Source organism: Loxodonta africana, chromosome 4 (genome assembly GCF_030014295.1).
Source record: "Loxodonta africana isolate mLoxAfr1 chromosome 4, mLoxAfr1.hap2, whole genome shotgun sequence".
Classification (NCBI taxonomy): Eukaryota; Metazoa; Chordata; class Mammalia; order Proboscidea; family Elephantidae; genus Loxodonta; species Loxodonta africana.
In genome coordinates, this window is record NC_087345.1 from 154,763,002 (window position 1) to 154,774,646 (window position 11,645).

The following is an 11,645-nucleotide window of genomic DNA, read 5'->3' on the forward strand; positions in this document are numbered from 1 at the left end:
TAGAACTGCCCCGTAGAGTTTCCAAGGAGCGCCTGCACTGATTACAGCCATGGTTTATCTGATACCAAGTGTTTGGTCAAAAGCCCAACTCCTGATTATGAGGCTATGCCTATGGGAATCCTGGAACCTGCTTCATGATAATCCTTTTTACAACGTGGTTTACAGGAACACATTGTGGCAAAAGGAAGGCCTGCCTGTGATGGACAGAATCGATCATTTCCGTTTCAGAGGCCCTCGAACATTGAGGTTGCCCCGTAAGCAGACTGCTTGTGTAGTATGTCATGGTGCAGCCCCGGAGTGACAGAGCATACATAAATTCATTTGCCACGACCACACTCCTTTCAAAGGAACTTCCAATTACTTCCTGCTGGAAATATTGCAATAACTTGTCCCTTCCAAACACTCTTAACCTGAAGTTGAAAGTTGCCACTAGAGGTCTATTTCCATGTATCTTGGCAAAACAGAAACAATTTCAGATTTATCATTCTCGTCTTGTTTTGTTTTTTTTTTTAAGCTCATCAATGATTTACCTTTTCTAAGCAAAGCCTGGACATAAAAGTCCTTACATGTCAGGAAATTTAAAATGATTACTGTAAAGACAATTTATCATGATGTATACCACCACATGGAATTGTATCTCATAAACCTATGTAATAATCTCCTAATTTAAGTAGTGAGCAAACACCCATATTATGTAAACAATAGGGTTAGCATATATGAACGGATTTTAGTGTTGATGTTAAGTAAGACTTATAACAAAATTGATCTGACACAATAATATTTATGAAAAACTGCGCATACAGTAATCAGCTTTAATGATGTCCAGTACTCATAATGACGGGATAAAGCCAAACCAATCTTTGCTTTTCTCGATTAATTCTCTAGCTATCACTAAACTGCCTCAATGTTGACAATTTTCCCTGACACTCTGGCCACTTTAATTCTCATCTCTCTAACATGTTCATTTAGAGAAACATATCAGCAACCTCTAATGAAATAATTTAGGCCACAATCATCAATAGATGCTAACAACATTGGGAGAAAGGTTGATGAGGAAATTCACAAGGGAAGAATGGAAGTTGCCACCACCTGAACCCAATGATGAGCATTAGTAAAAGCAAAACCACCAGGCATCTTACTGATAGGATACAACATGAAGTATATACCACCACCGACAGATTAATCTTTCCAAAAAGGCTGAACACGAATCTAATCAAGTTTCTGTACTGCCATCCAGTTTACAAAATACAGGGACTAGTGGAACAAATTTAAAAAGAAAAGGAAACTATCAGCCAAGTCCGGAATGTGGGACATTCTACCAGACAACTGACCTGATTTCTTCAATAAATCGATAGCATGGGGGAGAAGAGAAAGTGGAAAGAGCTTTTTCTAGATCTCAAGAGTTTTAAGAAGCATAACAATTCATTGCTATGTGTGGATTCTGTTTGGATCCTGGTTCAAGGAAACCAACTACATATTAAAAAAAGACATCTTTGAGCTAATCAAGAAAACATGAAAATGGACTGGTTATTTGATATTAGTGACTTCTTGTTAATTTTGTTAGGTATGAAATGGCACTGTGGTTATATAAGAAAAAGAATACGAACATATTTGGGGTAAATGACATGGTATCGAGGACTTGCTTTAAAATACTACAGCAAGTGGAACAAAAAAAGATCTAAAAGAAGCAAGTGTGCCAAAATGCTGATTAACTGCTGAATTGGGGGAATAGGTACATAGGTGTTCAGTATAGTGTTATCTCTATTTTTGCACATATTTGGAACTACTTCTAAAAATACTTAAATAAGAAGAATCTTAACACTAGCTTCTAAGGGCTTCCTGTGCTCAGCCCTGACTCTTTGATCATAAGACACTATTATGTCAAGATGATTTCCGCTTTAAATAACATCATGCCCAACTCAAACTAAATTAAACAATTAGAAAAATATATATTGGTTCATATAACTAGGTGGACTTCAGGGTTAACTTAATCCAAGGGCTCCAGGGGTGAAATCAAAATTGAAGAAGACAAGATATTCTCAAACGGCACACTCAGCCACTCCCTAGTAGAAAGGGCAGAGCCTAGCCACAGAAAGTAGGCTACGGATGGCCAGGCCCCACCCAGCTAAGCACAGGGCAGAGAAACCATCAGGTAATAAGGCTTGTGCTTCGCCGAACAAGAGGCAGTACCTGGGGCTGCTCAGGAAGGTCTGACAACAGGTTTCCAGCAACTCCAATCTTCATCTGAAACCCACTCTTGTGTAAAAAGCACAAACGCACTGCTCTGAGATTATTAGCATTTGACTGGATTGGTAGGGAAACCAGCGTTTGGTAGAGAAGCTATGAAGTGGAAGAGAAGAGAAAGAACTGAACACCACCAAGTAATAACTTCAATTCTGCGCTCTTGAATGGTGCTCAACTCCAGCACCTCTACTTCCTAGAGGTTTTTTGGTTTGTTCTGTTTTGGTTTTTTGTCAATCTTTTTTAAATAACTGAGGTATAACTTCAATAAAGTATACAGATCTTACACATACAGTTCAATCCATTTTTACTCCCTCCAATTTTAATTTTGTTTATTTGGTTTGGCTTTCAAATACAATATCCCTGTTTTCAAGGTTAGTGCCAGTCAGAAGCAAACCTGGAATGGAAAAAGACAAAGGTTGTGGCCTGCTTCCAGCTTCTAGGCTCTGCATGTTGGTGGCCCGAGCAGCTGAAGCATGTTGTCAACCAAAGCACAAAGACCACAGTTGAACATAGTGGCAACTAAAGATAAGGCTTCTTTCCTGTACCTTTTAAGTCAAGTTTCCACCTCTACCCGAAATCCTACTTTCCCAAAACTTCTAGCTCAAGCCATAAGGAGTTTTAGCCTGCCTCCCCTGTCCCCGCCAGCTGTCCACCGATATGAACAATGGTTGCCATCTTTCCTTGATTTTGAGAGCCTGGCTTTTCACTGGTCAATCTTCATTTTAAAAACAGCACACTCATCTAAAAAATATAACCACTTACCTGTGGTTATAACCACACAGAGATGAACAAAGATTAGAAGAAAATATTTTTAAATTGAAATTTAAAATTGAGTAATTTTTTACTCTTAAAACCAGGTATTTAAAAATAAGTGGCTATTCTGAACTAGTAACTAGATATAATTAAAAATCCCTAAAGATGAAAAAATGTGTTACACTTAAAAAGTGGGTATAATGATGCCATAATTCTACTTCAGAAAGTGAGGAGGCTGTGACACTGGTAAAAAGTGGTTTACCAGAAACCAATGGCAGAAACTAGGCTTAAAATTAGTCCTTATTCCAAAGAATAAGACTAAAATAATATAACTTGCACTTACCAAGCTACTTAATAATCTAAAAAAGAAAACACTGAGGTTAAAAATATTAGATGAGGTTTTTAAAATCTTTTCAAATTTTTTGCAACACCTGTGGTAAACAAAGAATTCCCCTGGAACACGGATTATGAGATCTTCCAATGTGGACTACATGTGGGTAGGAAAAAGTACTATCAAATTCAAAACTTTCCAAAAAGAGAGCGAAATACATTAATATAGAATACAATTATGGCAACATCTTTAAAAATGCATGATGCCTAATCAAATCCCATTTACTAATAAGATAATAGCCTCAGGGATACCTGCTACAAAAATGGTTTCTCAAGAGACAGAAAGGGCCACATGAACCAGCGACTACATCATCCTGAGACCAGAAAAACTAGATGGTGCCCGGCTACAACCGATGACTGCCCTGACAGGGAACACAACAGAGAAACCCTGAGGGAGCAGGAGAGCAGTGGGATGCAGACCCCAAATTCTCATAAGACCAGACTTAATGGTCTTAGACTGGAAGCACCCTAGTGGTGGTCATGGCCCCCAGACCTTCTGTTGCCCCAGGACAGGAACCATTCCGAAGCCAACTCTTCAGACATGGATTGGATTGGACAATGGGTTGGAGAGGGATGCTGGTGAGGACTGAGCTTCTTGGATTAGGTGGACACTTGAGACTAGGTTGGCATCTCCTGCCTGGAGGGGAGATGAAAGGGTGGAGGGGATTAGGAGCTGGCGAAAAGGACACGAAAAGAGAGAGTGGAGGGAGAGAAAAGGCTGTCTCATGGGGGGGAGTAATCAGGAGTGTGTAGCGAGGTGTATACGGGTTTTTGTGTGAGAGACTGGCTCATGATTTGTAAACTTTCACTTAAAGCACAACAAAAATTATTTTAAAAAAATGGTGTTTCCAATAAACACGATATTTAAAACACGGCTCCAACACACAAACTCTGCCTAATTACATAATTACGTGTTTTTACTTTAGTGACATCCTCACGTTATGCCTAATTAAGACGCTGTACTTTCCATATGGGAATTCCAAAATAAAAATTCAGTACAAATACTCTCCTTAAAACTTTAATTTTAGATTTACTTTTCAAGTACATTATTCCAACCGGAATTCCAAAGCCCTACCTGAAGCTAAAAAAGTCAAAAGCTTTATGTACACTATTGAGGTAACACAGAGGAATGGCTGAGACACAGCTGTGCAAAGAGACCACCTGAGTTTGATTCCAGCTTTATAATCACGGCCAAGCTTTTTAACGTATGCTATAGGGTCACGGGAGCCCTGGTGGCACAGTGCTTAAGCATTCATCTATAACCAAAAGGCTGGCCATTCGAATCTACCGGCCACTCCTTGGAAACCCTATGGGGCAGTTTAACTCTGTCTTATAGGGTCACCGTGAGTCAGGATCGACTCGATGGCAGACAACAACGTGCTTTAGTTTCCTCATCTGTAAAACACTATTGGTACCCCCCTCACAAAATTATTTGGAAGATCACAGAAGATAATGAACGTAACAACGTCTGGCATTCAGTAAATGCTAGCTAGTATCATCATCTTCAGGCACAGCTCACTGGAACTTAGTCTCATCAGCACAGAGTACCTCTTTCTGACACAGGCAAAGAACGTTCCTTAAAAGCAGGTGTGTTATGCAATGTTGGAGGAACCTCAAAAACATTATGCTAAATGAACAAGGCCAGACACAAAAGATCACGTTGTATAATTCCATTTGTACGAAATTTCTAAGAAAGGCAAAACCTCTAGAGACAGAAAAAAGATCAGTAGTTGCCTAAGGCTGTGGGCGGGGACGGGAATTGACTGCAAAGTCTCAGACTGGACTGGGGATGATGGTTGTACAACTATATAAATTTACTAAAAATCACAGAACTGTATACTTGCAATGGATAAATTCCATAGTATATTAGATAGTAAAGTACATATATACTCTAAGTGTACAGTATATAATTTATACCTCAACTGAGCTTGTACTTAAAAAAAGAAGATGTGTTTCCAAAGTGCACAGGTACTTTCACACCAATCTGGTATGAGAGTAAATTTAAATATTTCAGAGTAAGTTTATCTCACAAATCAGAAAACGAAAACTCACGGTGCTTATGTGAATTTGCTGGACGTTACGAGCTGGGGCCTGGATTCCAACTCAGATGTGTCTCGTTTCAAAATTTCACTAAACCACATTAAGAAGCCTGGCCCATTGCCCAAGTCCATTCTCCTAATCCTGTGCTGTGACAAAGCAGGACTGGAACCCATGGATGCTTCTGTGCAACATAAACTGGCACTGACAACAAAAAGGAAAACACAGCAGCTAATAGGGAGAGGAGAGGAAACCCTCCAAACCACCTGTACCTACACCTGGCCATGACGAGGACAGATGGTCTCCAGCCTGCGCTTGGTCTCTAACCTGCACTTTTTCTATCTTGTTTTCTGGAGGAGACAAGAAATACTTAACCAAGACAGTTGCATGGGCTTAGCATTAAAGACTTCTAATGATTTGTGTTCGGCTATTAACCTAAAGGTTGGCGGTTCAACCCCACTCAGCCGCACTGTGGAAGAAAGCTCTGTCAATCTGCTTCCATAAAGATTACGGCCGAGAAAACCTTACAGAGCAGCTCTACTCTGTAACCCGTGGGATCACCCTGAGTTGGAAATGACTGGATGGCAATGGGTTTGGGGTGTTTCTGGGAAGTCTAATGAGGTTTCAGGACTTAATGATTCAGTAGCATGACCAGGAAAAAGTAGCACTGCTGAACAGCCCAGGGAGTCCCCTGCCATTCAATGGTCTCTAAGAAGGTGCTTTCCATCACACTCCAGATCTCTCTGCCACAGCTCAGAACCCCAAGACTTTGCTGTATATAGAAAACATTACTGTCACCACATCGCATCTCCAGCATCACCCCCGCCACACACACACAAAACACGATGAATCACAGACGATAACTACTGTTTTACAGTCGCTCTGTAACCAGCTCATCATCTTAAATGAAATCTTTGGTATAACTGCACCGTTAAGAGTTCAGCTATTGTTAAAGCAATACTTGCTCCTCTTTTCTGCACCTCTCCCCTCTTTCTTCCCACAGTTTACCTCATGATTTTGAAAAATATTCTTAAACAAGTCTCCTCACTCTTTCCCCACCAATCCATCTTATCTTTTAATTTATCACAGAGCTCTGCTGGGCACAGACATAGTCGGTTATCCCCCTGCAGAGCACTCACTCTCAGCTCCTGGAAATCCTCAGGCCAGCCAGGAACACCATGTCTCCATCACAACTGGTTTCCCAGACGACTGGCCTTGGGTTTTATCTTTAGCAAAGATATTAGAATACCATAAAATTTCCCGGCCCTTCCTCAGGTCCACCCTACCATATGTTCTGACTCAGCCAAATTACAGACAAAGCTAAACAGCCTTCTTAATATCTTCATCCAAGTACCACCGTGTCCTTCCTTAAATACATTAGTCCTGGGCCAATCATGCTCCTTTCCCTCCAGAACCAAAAAAAAAAAAAAAAAACCAAACCCATTGCGGTGATACCTCCCCCTATTCCACCTATGCGTTACACATTCAGAAACCCAATTCCATGTCATTAGCTGTGATTTACATCATTCTTTCTGAGATGTCTTAATTCATGAAATGCTACTTTCCCTTCATAGCCCTTAACTACAAATAATTTTTGCGTAATTTTGTGCAACTCTTTAAATATCTTCCTCGCCTGCCCTGCCATGAAGGCAGGGACTCCATCAGTCTTGTTAAATGCAGTATAGCCCAAACTGGGCCAGTGCCTGGCACACGTCGTTGCTGGCCGCCAGGGAATTGGCCCCCTACTCATGGCCACACCATGCAGGATGGAACCTAACACTCCCCAGTCCTGCACCAACCCCATGGCTGATTGCTTATCGGGCATTGTGATCCACAGGGTTTTCACTAGCTGATTTTCACCTGGCACATACAAATAAAAAAATTTTTTAAGAGGTGCTAATTAAACGTTTGTTAAATAAAGGAGCGAATGAAAAAAGCAAAGTTTCCACTATCAGCATTAGAAACAGCCCCTCGTAGATTTCTAAATGGCCACTCAAGCCAGGCTGCCAAATGATTTCTTTTACTGACAAGCTGCTGAAATCAATAATATTAGATGGGTCAAGGTGTTGATTCCTTTTCACCGGCTTCGCCTAAGTACTTAGGGTGAGGAAAAGTTCAGATGGATAAGGCCTAGGACTTCTTAACTAGAAAGCAAAAGCGGAGAAATATGGTTTGCTTCCAGAAGGAAAAACAAAATAGGCCAAAATTAGACAAGGAAACTACACAAGGAAATGAACTCAAGTCCTATCAGGTCATCTCAACACTATGCATGCCCCAATTCCGCCTACACTGCCTTCTCATCAGCAAAGCAGCTGTCCCAACACGTGCCCAGAGTGGATGGAAAAATGGGTCCATTCCCACAACTACTTTTTTTAGACTTGAAGAAGGGTGACAACTTCCCAGGACTTCTACACACACACAGAAATCCACTGCCATCAAGTTGATTCCGACTCATAGCGGCCCAACAGGACAGAGTAGAGCTGTTCCATAGGGTTTCCAAGGAGCAGCAGGTGGATTCCAACCACCCACCTTGTGGTTAGCAGCTGAGCTCTTAACCACTGCGCCACCAGGGCTCTGCAGGGCTTCTACAATGTTCGAAATCTAGATTTCCCTTAACCAAACCCAGTGAGCCATTTTCTCACTTTATATAAGGATTAAAACACTTGTATAGAGAACTCTGAAGGGAAAGGTCAGACAGGATATTAACATTAAGCCATATTACTAATCTATAACGTTCCCTCTTTTTCCGTCAGGAGAAAAACCTTTCATGCCTCAATCAGGCCCAAAGAAAATCAGTAAAAAACCTTTTCCACCTTTACTTGTAACATCCTAAACAACCGAAAATCAAATAAATGAAGGAATGAATAATAGCATCCGTCCCTCCTACAGCCCAGGAACAGCACTAGCACTTCCTCCAAGCATAAATCAAGTCTACTTTTAAAACCCTCAGGCATAGACTCTCCAGTCCACTTGAATAGGAGACTGGCCAAATAGCCACAGTAAGTCCTTGACATGAGCCACTCCCAAACTTTCCTCCCTTCTTTGCGAGGCAACAGAAGTGAAGAGAGCAAGCCTTACTGAACTTCGACCTCAAGTCCGGCTTAGCTGTGCAGTTAACATCATTTAAGCTGCACAGGAGGGTTAGTTTAAAAATCAGATTCAGACATTCTAATGTATTTCTTATTTGAGTTTCTTTTGACTTTTTAATGTAGAAAACGATCATTATTTCTGACGGAACGCTGACAGCTGCAGCAAACTATGTGTTTCACACACTCACTACAGCATGTGTAGTCACTACTGCATTGCAACAGCACCCTAAGTATGCACTCAGATTAAGGAGCCCCAAATGTTGTGTTATGGTTGCTGCTGGTTGCCATTAAGCCAAGTCTCACTCATGGCAATCCCCTGATCACAGAGTAGAACTGCTCCATAGGGTTTTCAAGGCTGTGACGTTCAAAAGCAGATCGCCAGCCCTGTCTTCCAAGATGCCTCCGGGTAGGTTCAAACCATCAGCCTTTGGGCTGGTATTCCAGCGCGCGTAACCGTTAGGAACCACCCCCTTACCACCAAAAAAGCACCTTATAGTACGTAACCGCAACTTCCTCCTTATAACTTCTAACTTCAAGAAGTATTGCATCATCCTAATGATCAACCTACTTTTAAACGGCTGTCTCCAAGATCTCTTTTTACTTTGCACATTAGAAAATAGAAACCTCCAAAAATTGTACAAGTGGAAAATTAGCAGATACAATGATAAAACTGTTCAGGAGCCAAATCTGTGGCTGAACAACAATAAATTTTTTTAATCACAGAACACACACACTCAAAACTACTTACTACTTATAGGGAAACACTTATTTTACTGTTTTTTCAGAAGCAATCGCGTATCCAGCTCTAAAATCAGTGCTATTCCTTCTATAAACTTCGCTTCCATCCCGGATTTCCCATGAATCTCTGAACACAATTTTATTTTTCAAAGATTTTTTTTTAAAACTAAAAGATCTGTTTTCATTTTTTTAAAGAGTCAATCCCAAACTACTACTGAAATCCAAAAAATAGTTCATCAAACTTTTTTTCTGTCAACTCATCTTCCAAATTAAATGGAAATTACATTGTTTTTCCTGTTTCTTGTATCACTCTTCTGTATAGGTGGTTATCTGCAAGGCTAGAAGAAAACACATTTCAGAACAACTCAGTTTTAATCATGCCTGAAAGTGGCAAACCACTATTGTAGAACTATGGTTATTAGATACCATGTTTCAAACTGATATAACTGGAAAAAGTTCACAATCAGTAATTCCATCACTTAGTGTCTCTCTCTCACACACACACTCACTCACATAAATGCCATAGCTGCCAAACCATAAATCAAGAAAAGGTGCCTTCAAGGTGTGTTCAAGTGGTGGCCATATGAGTAATATTCTTCTGTATTTTTTCCAGTTTTTTAATAAATATATACAATTTTACAATTGAAAGTTGTAAACTTAAAATCCCTAGTACTAAGAAATCTTTTCTAAACACTATTTCAGCTAAAATTCCCAGAGTCCTGGAAGGAAAACACGATCAGAGGAGAAAACTGATGGACCTGTTGGCAAGAAATCCTCAAGTTTAAAAATAATAGGAAGTCTAAAAAGGCCCTATTTAGTTGTTCTGTATTTCTTTTTCATATCACACTCATTCTAATCAAATAAGCTTGCTCTACTATCACAGACTAAAATCCTTTCTAAGGAAGGTAACCTTTCTTTCTATGGTACCTTGCTGCAGAGAATAGGATCTGTATTTATCCTCAACATAATTCCTCTTCAAATTTCAGAAGGGGCCGTTACCGTCATCCTACACGGCATGTTAAAACTTGGCCATACACATCAATGCCATCGCCTAGTGACCTGAAGATCCCTGAGGGAAAATTACTGGAACCAAATTTGAGAACTCCTTGTGTGCGGACGCCACTCCGTATACTGGGCTCCCTAGAGTAGTACGAACTGAGAACAGTCAAAAAGGGTAAAGTTAACTTTCAGACTGTTTGGGAACAATTCTAAGGTCACCTTCACATCAGCAGGGGCAAGCCCCACGGGCCCCTCCTTTGTTTACAGGAGCAGACCTTCGCGTCTGGCACCCAGCGCCCGGTCCCGCCGCCCCCGGGCGCTCCTGGGCGGCGAGGGGCGAGTCCGGCGTCGAGGACTCGGCATCTGGCCGCGGCGTTCACAGCTTAGCAGCAGCATCCCCGCTCCAGGCAGGGTCTCTCCATTTTCAGGATCAAAGACGCAACAATAAGCCAAGCGGCCGCCTGGGCTCCCTTTCCTTGTAGCGCCCCTCGCCTCCCGCCACCTCTTGGGCGCGCGCCGACCCCTCGGGCCCCGCCACATCCCAGCCCTGCTCCCCAGGACCTTCCCGGCTCGGCGCGGAGTGACGGGGGCTCCCGCACGTCCACCCGCCCCGCGTCTCAGCCTCTCGCGTACCCAGAGACCCCCGCCCCCATCGCCCCTCGCGGCTCTGACGGTTGGTCGCGCCGAGGAGCAAGGCAGCTTCCTTCCCGCCGGAGGGATCCCCCTCGCCAAGGGTCGCTGGGAAGGAGCAGCCGCTGCGCAGTTCCCCGGCGGGGCACTCCTCCTCCCCGGGTGAGCCCCTCCGTCTTTGTGTGCAAAGTAAGTGTGCGAGGCTGAACCTACCTCTCCGCTCACAAAGGAGCGCGCGGCTCGTTCCCCAGCGCTCGGGCGGCCGGGCGGCCACGGCAGCGCGAGCGGCCCGGCTGCTCGGGGCGGCCTGGCGTAGGTGAGGCGGCGCGCTCCGCTGGGTCTCAAGGCGACGGCCCGACCCGGCTCGCCCGTCCCGCTCTGGGCAGCTCTTTCACACCCCGCGGCCCGGCGCGTCTGAATTAAGCGGCGGGGCGGGCCGGGGGCGGGGCGCGGCTGCTGAGTCACAGGCCCGCCCCGCCGCCCGCCGCGGCTCGGTGCTCGGTGCTCGGGCTCGGCGCGCGGGACCCGGGCTCCGCGCTGTGGCTCGGGCTCAGAGCTGCGGCCGCCCGCGTGGACTGCGTGGGGCCAGGGAGGAGTCCGGAAAAAGTCTTGGGATTGGTTCAGGAGCGTTTTGTTTTTGTTTAGTTTGATTTGCTTCTGACACTCTCGAAAGAGGAGAGGGAATTGGAAGGAAAAGACTTAAATGTCACCAGACGAAAGGGTGAAATGGGAAATCGAATGTGGCAGACGCACGTTCACGGGACG

The 11,645-nt window shown here is 43.4% G+C and overlaps 1 protein-coding gene across 2 annotated transcripts in view; it reads right to left on the reverse strand.

Annotated features, from left to right (window-relative positions):
• The window catches only part of FAM107B (family with sequence similarity 107 member B), a 79,657-nt gene extending 68,439 nt beyond the window's left edge, over positions 1–11,218 (reverse strand). The window contains exon 1 of one of the 2 annotated variants that reach the window (XM_010590716.3): positions 11,094–11,218. The gene's annotated coding sequence lies outside the window, so the exon portion shown is untranslated. The remainder of the gene's footprint in view (positions 1–11,093) is intronic. The other variant, XM_010590717.3, reaches the window with a different exon arrangement.
• Positions 11,219–11,645: the final 427 nt, after the last annotated feature.